Here is a 12,813-nt window from a genome sequence, read left to right as displayed (position 1 = left end):
AGATGTAACTTAATTATTCCATGTCTTTATTCGTTATGCACAGGTCAACGCGTTTCAGAGATCGCAGTCTCCTTCTTCAGGACAACAGGCAAGGAGATAGATTATTTATGTACTTGCCTATTGTCCTGATGTCCTGAAGGAAACTGTGATCTCCGAAACGCGTTGACTTGTGCATAACGAATAAAGACATGGAATAATTAAGTTACATCTTGGTTGTGGTGATAGCGTGGCAAGACACCTGGTTCCTTCTCCTGAATTTATTACAAGTGGCATTGTAGCAGATTGGTTTTTGCATTTTTCCAATTCCAATCATAGGGCCCCCATTTTTCCGCCACTGTCAATAGAGACACCAAGGGGACAATTTTTGCCAATTTTTTTTTCTGTTTTAGAATTGTTGTTCTTAATGGCATCCAGTCACTAGATTCATGCTGCCTAAATCATGGGCAGCATGAATCACAACCTGAGCACGATTGCAGCTAGTTATGTCTTACTCCAAAATGCAGCAATGTTTCAGAGAAAACGGTATGAAAAGCTGGCATCTCACCACCCCGCTCCAAGTGATTGACAGGTCACTCCGGTGTGTGTACATAGCGAGAGACCTGTCAATCACCTGGAGTAGGGTGGAGCAGGAAGAAGCCAGCCAGTGGCTGCATTGGACTAGTCTCGTCTCTCTCTGTGGACCCCGGTCAACATCTCAAACTATGTAAAACATAACTCTCTGCCTGAGGTTTGAATCTAGTGACAGATTTCCTTTACTTATATTAATTTGATGTAAATCAGCTACCATGAATGCTTTCCTATAAGATACATGGTATGCTTTACTATGCAGACTGGGACTGAACTTGCTTGTAAGAAAAATAATAATAATAATTTAAAAGATGAACCTACAGGAAAGAAGTATTTCTCATGTTTTGCCAGATCAGTGCTTATAAAGCCCGCTTTACACACTACAATTTATCTTACGATGTGTCGGTGGGGTCACGTTGTAAGTGATGCACATCCGGCATCGTAAGGTACATTGTAGTGTGTAACAGCTACGTGCGATTGCGAATGAACGGTAAAACGTTCATCGCACGCACGTCGTTCATTCCTCATGAATTGAACGTCAGGTTGTTCATCGTACCCGGGGTAGCACAGATCGCAATGTGTGACACCCCGGGAACGATGAACAGATCTTACCTGCGTCCCGCAGCTCCCGGCCAGCAATGCGGAAGGAAGGAGGTGGGTGGGATGTTTACGTCCCGCTCATCTCCTCCCCTCCGCTTCTATTGGCCGGCCGCCACGTGACGTCGATGTGACGCCGAACGTCCCTCCCACTCCAGGAACTGGACGTTCGCCGCCCACATCGAGGTTGTATGGACGGGTAAGTACATGTGACGGGGGTTAATCGTTTGTGCGGCACATTCAACAAAATTGAACGTGCCGCACATACAATGGGGGCGGTTACGATCGCATACGATATCGTATGCAGAATCATAACATGTAAAGCAGGCTTAAGGCAGCTCCAGAGATACGACCTAAGAATAAGCTACCAGTTCTCTCTAAATCTTATCATGGTAACATTTTGGATGGAGTCGCAATGGCGAGAAAGAAATCACATCAATCCTAACTTTGGGGTGAATGTAATGTAGTCTGTTCCTCTGGACCTATTCTGAAATACTACTCTGTAATAACGCCAGAGGATATGAGCAGATGAAGTGGGATATAGCCCTCCAAATACGGAGCTGTGCTGTGTAAAGATGATAGAAGAATGTTGCTTTTGCCTGATAGCTATGGTGAACTCTGCCAAACAAATGAGCTCATTTAACTTGAGCTTTTAAAGATGTTAGCGCAATAACGCTTTAATTCTCCACAACAGCCCCCTTCATGGCCTGCTCCGAGGCGGCCATCTGTGTAAGCGCTGCTCTGATATCCCCAGCTTTATGGATCATATTCCCTTCTGCTTTTCATTATTGTGGCGCACAACCAATGGTCGGAGCAGCTTAGAAAGGTAGCCATCCTGTGTCTCCTGTCACTAAAAGCGTACGTTTATTAAAAATGATGGAAAATGAATACAATATGCTGTTCGCTTCACTTTACACAATAGTATGGCTTTGTACAGGTAGCGATTCTAAAGGAACACGCACATTTCATTAAGAGTCTGGAGGTAGGCATTTTAATCAATAACAGAAAACAGACCTTGTTGCTCATAGCAACCAATAACAGCTCGGCCTTCATTTTCTTCAGCATTTTAAGAAATGCAAGCTGAAGGGTTGCTAAGCGAAACAAGGTTTATTTTGCTGTTAGACAACAAGCACATATATTTATTATTGTGTGCACTCTTTTATGAGTTTTCTGATAAGCTCATGTATTGAAAACAGGAATAATAAGTGACCATAAAGATCTCAATTATTTTGACGTGGGCCAAATTCTGATATGCAGACATTATTTACCCTAAGTGGGAATATGGCATATTAAGGTGTTCTCGTATGCAATGGTTACTACCTAGCAAAACTTGTACAAGGAAGAGCAAATGGACACTTACCACGTTACTAAACATGGTTTCTGACCAGATTTACCTTTCATAGCTGCGGTATTAGCTAATGGCCGTGACCTCTGTCAGCAGGATAACCTACCATGCCACAATGCAGAAATTAAGGAATGTTTTGTGGAATACAACAGAGCTTAAAATTTTGACTTTGCCTACAATTTTACCATATCTTATTCTGATCCAGTGTGATCTATGAACAGCCACCTTTCAATTTAAAGGACTTAAAAGGGAATCTGTCAGTTGATTTTCTAGCACATTACTAATGTTATCTTTAAATGTTTCTTAGGGTACCTTCACACTTTAGCGATGCAGCAGCGATCCGACCAGCGATCTGGCCTGGTCAGGATCGCTGCTGCATCGCTACATGGTCGCTGGTGAACTGTCAAACAGGCAGATCTCACCAGTGACCAGCCCCCAGCCATCAGCGACGTGCAAGCGACGCTGCGCTTGCACGGAGCCGGCGTCTGGAAGCTGCGGACACTGGTAACTAAGGTAAACATCGGGTATGGTTACCCGATGTTTACCTTAGTTACCAGCTCACACTGCTTAACTTAGCGTGTGCAGGGAGCAGGAGCCGGCACTGGCAGCGTGAGAGCTGCGGAGGCTGGTAACGAAGGTAAATATCGGGTAACCACCTTGGTTACCCGATGTTTACCTTGGTTACAGCTTACCGCAGGCTGCCAGACGCCGGCTCCTGCTCCCTTCACATTCAGGATTGTTGCTCTCTCGCTGTCACACACAGCGATGTGTGCTTATCAGCGGGAGAGCAACAATAAAAAAACGAACCAGCACTGTGTGTAACGAGCAGCGATCTCACAGCAGGGGCCAGATCGCTGCTCAGTGTCACACACAGCGAGATCGCTAATGAGGTCACAAAAAACGTGACTCAGCAGCGATCTCAGTAGCGATCTCCCTGTGTGTGAAGTACCCCTTAATGAGACCATTCAGGATTTGTAAGTTTTACTGCTCTGCGATATCCTATTATCTTGCCTTAAGCTCCATAGAATTCAGTGTGATGTAGCAACCCATCAAGTGTATTACAAACTGCAGATGCACTGCTCCCCCCCTCCCATCTGTCAGTGAAAGTAAGGCTATGTGCGCACGCTGCGTAATTACATGCAGTTACGCTGCGCTTTGTAGCGCAGCGTAACTGCATGCGTCCTGCGTCCCCTGCATAATCTATGAAGATTATGCAGGAGCCGTGCGCACGTGGCGTCTTAGAGCGCAGCGCTTCGGCTGCTGCCCGAAGCGCGCGTTCTAAGAAGTGACATGTCACTTCTTCCGTGCGCTTTGCCGGCAGCTCCTGCTCTGTCTATGGCAGGAGCTGCAGGCAGAGCGCATGGAATCGGCTTTTTTTTTTTTCACTACGGACATTTTCTGCAGCGATTTGAAGCGCACGTGTGCTGTTCAGATCGCTGCAGAAATTTCTGCAGTGACTGTACGCAACGTGCGCACATAGCCTAAATCTGAACTGAATTTTCACTGCTGCCCCACCCATACTCCCACCTCTCAGTTGTGATAGTGAATGCACTGGGAGGTGGGGGAAATCAGTGAATATACAAATTGTATTTACATATTCTAGGAGCTTAGAGCAAGATAACAGAATAAGGTAGATCAATAAAACTTACTGATCCTGAAAGGTCTCCTTAAACCCTATTGAAAGATGTATTGTACTATCAAATCCCCTGACAGATTCCCTTTAAAGCTTTTCAGCTAAGATCTTGTGGATCCAGAGCTCAATAAGCCAGAAAATTTGATTTGAGAATCCATTTGCCCTGAGAAAACGTGGATGCAATGATTCTCTTTCCACAAACACTAATCTTCCCTGTTATGCTATCAAACACTACCTCTACCTATTTCTTAGGCGTTTTCTGAGTTTCTACTTCTATCTCTATGGCTAAGCTTGGAGTTTGACTTCCTCTCACTATCCACATTCGCCACACAATGGCTGCTCCCTTTCTTCCTTCTTTTATACAGGCTATGATGGTGGCTTCTAATTGGCTGTGTTATATCTAGGTGACAGCTGCAAGATATTAAGGATAAGTTTCCCAAGTTTGAAGTTTGTGATCCTCCTCTTGCTGATGCAATGTGTAAAATGGTGGAGGAAAGAAGGGAATTGATTTGGTCATTACAAGCTCCTGAAGTGACATTAGGCTACTGGACAATATGACACTTGCCAGACCACTGTATAGAATGGTATTGAGTAGCTTTATCACATACAGCACCAAACTTTTTCAGTCCCACCACAAATTACCATGGGTTGGTTAGATAACTGTTTTTTATCTCTATTATGTTGGTTTACCATCTGAACTACAATGTCCAGACCAGCCATCGGTCTCCTGACCCAAAAGTGTGGGCTGGTCAATGTCGCCTGCACTTAGACCTTGAACGCTGAATGTATGAGACCAATCTTAGGGTGTCAGATGGTAGGACGCCACTATTTTTCATGCATGAGAACATGTTGGTTCAAGGCTGTCACTGGTGCCTTGCAGCGCTAGGTTCCTTGCTTTCAATGTGACCAGGTTCAACACATGCGTTAACACTAGAAGTCCCAGAGAAGGGTCATTTAACATTTCTACCTTTTGGAACCCAGAGACGGGTCGAATGACCTGAAGGATTTTAGCTAACATCCTATAATCACCGTCTTTTCTTCTGTAATTCAGGCCATTACTGTTGCACCACAGGAGGTTGTTGTTTTCCATTGACTTTAGCCATTTTGTTTCTAGTTAGTTCTATTCAGTTCATCATCAGTCATTTGACCCTCTTTCGGGACTTCAGGGGGAGCTCAAAATTTCTGGGACTTCTAGTGTTAAGATTGTGTCTTCACATAGGTTTCTTCAGGTACATTAATTTACATCTATACTCCAGAAACATTTCTACCTATGGGTGAACTGGATTTCTTTGTCTGCCATGGATGAATGTAAGGGAATTGGATTGTATTGTGGTAGGGACTGATGTAAATAATTGCAATCTGTACAGTACTGTGGAACATATTGTTTTAGAAAAATGCATATGGGATATAAATGCGTAGTTTGGGAACGACTTTACTTTTGTCGGTACTTATATAGTATGTCTATACAGCGAGTTTGCCATGAGCTTGCCTTTAAATCATCCCGTATAAGGGCTTCTATGATAGCTAATGCCTGAAGCCTTTATAGCCGTTACACAATTTCCTTATTACTTCATTAAGTTGTTCCCACACATCCTCCAGAACTCTGGGAACTACTTATTTAAGTGGTTTGTTAATTGTTAGATGTTAAAAGATTTCCAAGAAAACAGAAAATCTAATGTTCATTGTGTTCGTTATGGTGTGGTCCATGTACACTTTGTCTATCATAATTAACACTAGAGAAACATTTGACAGAAATATGAAACCTATTACATTTATTATCTCTATTAGCAAATTGTGTGTCCGGAGCCACAGCTCTGCAGCTTGCGAAGTATTGAGAGGGGTTTTTTTCATAGTGTACTCATTTAGAGTAGAAAAAAAAATTCTCTTATGCTTTTCTGGGAAAATAAATAGAAAATAGAAAAATATTGCTGATTGTAGAAAGATAACCTTGAAAGCGAACACATGCACCGGTTTTCTAGTGGTGAATCACTTAAACCATACATTCTCTTTATATATAACCATGAACTTTTTTTTCACCCTAAATTAAGGCTGGCGTTAGCACCCGGGCAAGTGCGGGGGCCCTGGACAGCTGAGGAGGGACCCACTCACAGTCATCAGTTCTGCGGCCCACATGCCGAGTTCCAGAGACCACTGTGCTTGGGTCGGCAGCTGCACTTTCCTGGCTGTCAGACCTTTAAACTCATACTTGCACCCAGTGTTCACTGCTGAACACTGTGTACACGTGCATTTAACGCCATCTGTGGGCGGAGCTAGCATGCGGTGTGCTCCCGTCCCACAGATGAAGAGAAGCCGCAGCGCCAGCCAGCGTCCCCCAGCACAGCATATGCCTTCCTGTGCTGAATGCCCCCCCTTCCGAACCTGAGTTGTATGTTACCCCCCCCATAGCTGTATGGGGCACCCCTCCTGAGCTGTATGTGCCCCCCCACCTATTCCTGTGCATGTAATGTACTGTCAGTGTGTAATATACTAAGCTACTGTCATCTTATCTGGTATCTAGTACCATTCTGCTCTTTTTTTTAATGACATCACCGCTCTTCAGATTCTTCAGCTCACTCTGTGTGAGCCTGATGTCTCTGGTATCTAGCACTATTCTGCTCCTCTTCTTCTGAGTGATGTCAGCACTCTTCAGACTCTCCAGCTCACTCTGTGTGAGCTAGACCTCTCTTTTTACCATGAAAGCCTACGACAAATTATGACGAGGGGCTGCTGATAACTTTTTGGCTTTACCCAGAAACAAATGATATGGGATGAAACTTTACATTTATTCCACATACTCTCCACTGATGTCAATACACTTCTTCATCGGTATTCCAAGTTCTGTAAGCCTAGCAAAAAGAAGGATTTCAGTTGTGCCTCAAACCAGGCATCTGTAGCAGCCATGGCATCAGAAATGGTGTTAAATTTGGTACCGTACCCTTGAGGTGTTCCTTCAGTTTTAGAAGGAGATGATAGTCGGAGGGACCTAGATCTGGTGAATAAGGTAGGTGGTCAACCAGCTGGAAGCCCAGCTCTGCCAGTTTGGCCATGGTTGCTTATGCAGTGTGAGTGGAGGAGTTGACTTGCAGAAACCAGATTCCTTTGGACAGCTTGCCGTGCCTTTTGGCTTTCAGAGCTGCTTTCAATCGGTCCAAAGTTCAGTGCATTGGGAAATGGAACCCTTTTGAAGGTAGTCCACTAGCAGCACTCCCTCCTTATCCCAGAACACAGACGCCATCATCTTAGTGGCTGATTTTTGCACCCTGACCTTCTTTGGACGAGAGAGAGGGGAGCCAGCACGATCTGAAAATGGCATGCATCATATAAAAAGTGCAAATTCACAGATTTATTCCAACTGTACTGTAATATAAATGAGATTTTTAGCAAATAATTGATCAATTCTTTGAGCCACCCCTGCCAACGTCACGGCAAATCTCAATAGGGGGGTCCTACTCTATATTCTGTATTTCATGTGCCATGCGGCCTCCTAGATAAAGTTAAAAGCAGAACCATAATGGATCATCTTAGTGGCTGATTTTTGCACCCTGACCTTCTTTGGATGAGGAGAACCACTGTGCCTTCCCTCTTTTGACTGTTACTTGTTTTCAGGGTCATACAAATAAATGCAGTTCTCATCCATAGTGACCAGTTGATCCAGGAAGTCCTTATTAGTCCAGAAACGCTGACAAATGGACCAGGAAGTTTTCACTCACATGCTTCTCTGATCTGTTGTCAAACATTTGGGGATCCACTTTGCAGATACCTTCCTCATGTTCAAATGTCATGGATAATGACACAACACGTTCACAGAAAATCCCCATGATGTCTGCTATTTCTTTAGCTGAAATTCGTCAAGTCTCCAGTATGAGGTCGTACACAGCATCGATTATCTCCGGAACAACAACCACTCTCAGTCGTCCAGGACGTTCCAAATCATTGGTGCTTAAGTGGTCCATTTTAAATTTGGCAACCCAGTTCTTACCTGAGGAATATGAAGGGCATTGATCCCCCAATGTCTGCAACATATTACCATGAATATCCTTTGCGGACTTTCCTTGTAGAAACAAGAATTTTGTCACTCCTCTGCTCTCAGTTGCTGTGAATATCGCATTAGACGCCATTGTTTTCCCGCATGCGTAGCACACTGTTGCCATAAGCAACAAACACAAAATTTTGAAAACATATATTAGACACAAGGCTTTCATGTGATGTAACTTTCGTTACCATAGAAGCAAAAAAAATTACAAAGCCAAAGACTTGTCACCAGCCCCTTGTATGACGCCGTATAAACAGACAGTCTGAAAAGCGGTGATGTCCCTGTCAAAAGGAGCAGAATGGAGCTGAATCCTGGAGATCGCAGCAGTAGGTGAATATATTATCAGTACATGCACATATACGTATATTTGAGGTGGAAAAATTTGTGCAAGGGCTTCTTTAATGATACAATACATCTAAAATGGTAGTTCCTCTGTAGAATAGCAAATTATTTAAAAAGTTCCTTGTCCACTATCCATCTGGCTAAGTAGGGCGATAGGACAGACTTCCACCCTGGCAGACCCAGTTGCTCACAGTCGGTCACTGCATTATCTCAATGACTGTTTCTTAGAATTACCAATATATTATGCTACATTTTTCCTGATGCAGCTTTTGGGTGGTGAGATACTATTTCCACTGGTGCTAATAACTTAGCGGTCAGGGTTTCAGAAGCAAACTAATTGATTAATTAGTGCTGCGCCATCAATCCTGGAACAGTTTATTTTTCTTCTGTGCCTTTGTATTTCAAAGTTATGACAACCAGTAAAAAAAAGGTGTTTCGTAAACCAATTATGCGTATACCACAAAGATTATCTGTGTGAGTGGCCATGTTTTGATTGGCCCACATCAGATAAGTTGTTTTGTACACGCCCAGTTGGTTGAAGAGAAAATTTGCACCATTATAACTTGGGGGCATAACTTTGGGATGGAGGGGTAAAGAATAAAAAAAATACTGTTCCTCTAAATTGGTGCTGTTCCAATGAATCTGGAAGTACTCTGTTTTAAATTTAATGAAATTCAGTGAAAGTGAAAGCAAAAAAAAAATCTTCATATTAATCCTATCAATACCATTGGTTTTATTTTTTTTTCTAGGTTTCTTTTGTTTTCTTTTAGTTGTGTTTTTTTCTATTGTGACATTTATGGCACCAATGACTAGCTGAAAACATTGCGATTATTAACAAGATTTTGTTATGCCCATGGCGCACAATATCGCTAGGCCCCGTCACACGGACTTACCTTCCTAGCGACGTCGCTGTGGCCGGCGAACAACCTCTTTTCTAAGGGTGCGGTTCGTGTGGCGACACAGCGACGTCAAACGGCAGGCGTCCAATAGAAGCGGAGGGGCGGAGAAGAGCCGCATGAAAGTCACACCCACCTCGTTGCCGGAGGACGCAGGTATGGTGTTGTTCGACGTTCCTGGTTGTCACACATAGCGATGTGTGCTGCCTCAGGAACGACCAACAACCTGCGTCCTGCACAAGCAAGGACATTTGGGAAATGAACGACGTGTCAACGATCAACGATTAGGTGAGCAATTTTGATCGTTAGCGGTCACTCGTACGTTTCATACGCAACAACGTCGCTAACGAGGCCGGATGTGCGTCACGAATTCCGTGACCCCAACGACATCTTGTTAGCGATAACATTGCGTGTAAAGCCCCCTTTAGTCCTGGAAGATGTCTGGGAAGTTGGAACTATTTAAAGAAATCAGCACCAAGTTGGCAACCCTGCATACACACATACAAAAACAAGATTAAACTCAACGATCAGATAAAAACTTAAGTATTCAGTTTCAATTAGTAATATATTCCCTTATATGTAAGTTGTTTTGTTTTTGGAGTTTTTTTTATTTGTTGTGGACCACAATGCTACCCTATATGCAGGCAGCATGATACAAAGATGACAATATTGATATTGTTCTTTGCTTCTTTTTTTGCTAGGTGAAATAAAACATGACATATACAGTGTTTGTTGTTTTACACGATGGGCAGCAGATTGTGTAGTCAGTAACTAGACCTTGAAGGCATGAAGGCTTCTATAAATGGATATAAAGGAATCATGAAAACTGCTGTCATTTTCAATCCTACACTGGCAACATCAAAACAAAGGTGCTACACAGTACTAGGCAAGATAATGAAAAAAACTTGCTTCTGAGATTAAGTGGCATTATCTGGCCTGCCTTCAGACACATACTGTATATTTTACGTGTATTTCACCATCATCTTCTATAGTGTTTTGCCGACATCATCATTACTTTTCCCATTTCTGCTCACAATCCAAAGTCCCTATCAGTATGTCTTTGGCTTGTGGGTGAAAAGTGGAGAACCTGGAGAAAAGTCACACAAACACAGGGAAAACATACAAACTCCTTGCATATATTTTTCTTTGTGTTTTTTGAAACTAGAATCCCAGTGCTACAACGCAGCAGTGCTAACTACTGAGCCACCGTACTGCACCTGTAACTTCATAAACTCAGAAACCACTTAAAATCTATCTTTATTCTGAGCTTTGAGTGTGGAAGGTGAGCTCAAGGATTGATATCCTTAATGGGAATCTGTCAGCAGTTTTTTTCTATGTATTCTGAGGACTGCATGATGTAGCACTTAATACACTGCATTCAGCGATGTGTCACTTATCAAGCTGTATGCTGTTGCTTACTTACAATGAAGGTTTTATCACCAGCTGATTATTACTGCCTGGATTGCAGCTCATGAGACTCCTAGATCAGACACGCCTCTCCTCTGATAAGTAGCTCACAGTCAATAGACAATGTACACAGGAAGCTATGGTGTGGGCAGGGTTTTCTATCTGAGCTCTGCTAAATGCTTCACCTAAAACTCTAACAAAATGTCACGGCACTTCTGTAAAAGTTAGGGTGCTCAGGTAGGTTTCAAGTCCGTTGTGCAAAAATTAATACCAGGCACTCCAGTGGTATGAAAAATTAAATTATTTTATTTTTATTACAACTTCATATTCAGTTCGACGTTTCGGTCATAAACTAGACCTTCTTTCAGAACTAGCTATGAGGCCATAGGGATAATAGTAAAGAATAACTGTATGTACAGAGGCAAAGGACCTAATGCATTGGTATGGAAAATCTATAAGAATTATCCAATATGAATAGAACGTCAAGTATGATGTGTACCTAATATGGTGAATAGTAGAAAAGGGATCCACATAAAGTATCTTCTGTATGAAGTATTGATAATGGAACTAGGGAAATTGCAAAGAGTGACAGATCAAATCTGTGTGGAATCCACTGCTGATAAGAGAAGGCAGTAGTATATATAGCTGGTTGTTGACACCAAAAAGAAAGAAAAAGAAATGCAGTATCCACCGCAGCGTTATTGATATCTTGTTCTAATAATGTCTGCTAAAGAAGTTAGGTGGGCTTTGCACGTTGCGACATCGCAAGCCGATGCTGCGATGTCGCACGCGATAGTCCCCGCCCCCGTCGCAGGTACGATATCTTGTGATAGCTGGCGTAGCGAAAATTATCACTACGCCAGCTTCACATGCACTCACCTGCCCTGCGACCGTCGCTCTGGCCGGCGACCCGCCTCCTTCCTAAGGGGGCGGGTCGTGCGGCGTCATAGCAACGTCACACGGCAGGCGGCCAATAGCGGCGGAGATGAGCAGGATGTAAACATCCCGCCCACCTCCTTCCTTCCGTAGAGCCGCCGGGGGCAGGTAAGGTGAAGTTCCTCGCTCCTGCGGTGTAACACTCAGCGATGTGTGCTGCCGCAGGAACGAGGAACAGCATAGTACCTGTCGCGGCAGCATAATTATGGAAAAGTCAGAGCCTGCACCGATGATACGATAACAACGCTTTTGCGCTCGTTAATCGTATCATCTAGAATTTACACACAACGATGTCGAAAGTGACGCTGGATGTGCGTCACTTTCGATTTGACCCCACCAACATCGCACGTGCGATGTTGCAACGTGCAAAGCCGCCCTTACTTTATGTGGATCACCTTTCTACTATTCACCATATTACGTACACATCATACTTGACGTTCTATTCATATTGGATAACTCTTATAGATTTTCCATACCATGCATTAGGTCCTTTGACTCTTTACATACAGTTATTCTTTACTATTATCCCTATGGCCTCATAGCTAGTTCTGGAAGAAGGTCTAGTTTATGACCGAAACGTCGAACTGAATATGAAGTTGTAATAATAATAATATAATTTAATTTTTCATGCCATTGGAGTGCCTGGTATTATTTTTTTTTCATCTAAAACTCTGTCACAACTGCTGCACCCAGTAAACTAAGTGATACATTATTGGAATTAGGGTCTCTTTTCATACATCATGCTGCTCTCAGATGAGGTAGCAAAAACCTGCTGACAGATTCCCTTTAAACTGGCCATCCACCTGAGATTACAGTCAGCAAAATGTTTGTTCATTCGATAACTATCTCATCTAACTACCCCAAACAGACAAGATTATAAATCATTGATGGGTCCATTGATTGGATGATCCTGAAGATGAGAAAGCTTAACTTCGTGATTACTAAAGATTACATAATTTTTACTTCTTATATGTGTGACTACACCAGACTGCTGATGTCTAAACTGAATATTATGCATTACTCCATCACCCATCGTTCCTCATTCTATTACATACAT

At 43.0% G+C, this 12,813-nt stretch overlaps 1 protein-coding gene across 2 annotated transcripts in view; it reads left to right on the top strand.

Moving 5' to 3' along the window:
- The window catches only part of RBPMS (RNA binding protein, mRNA processing factor), a 302,866-nt gene that overhangs the window by 156,691 nt on the left and 133,362 nt on the right, over positions 1-12,813 (top strand). The gene's annotated exons all lie outside the window — the stretch shown is intronic.

This window comes from Anomaloglossus baeobatrachus, chromosome 1 (genome assembly GCF_048569485.1).
Source record: "Anomaloglossus baeobatrachus isolate aAnoBae1 chromosome 1, aAnoBae1.hap1, whole genome shotgun sequence".
NCBI classification, from domain to species: domain Eukaryota; kingdom Metazoa; phylum Chordata; class Amphibia; order Anura; family Aromobatidae; genus Anomaloglossus; species Anomaloglossus baeobatrachus.
Note: the sequence above shows the minus strand (reverse complement) of the source record. Positions and strands in the feature narration are given on the sequence as shown.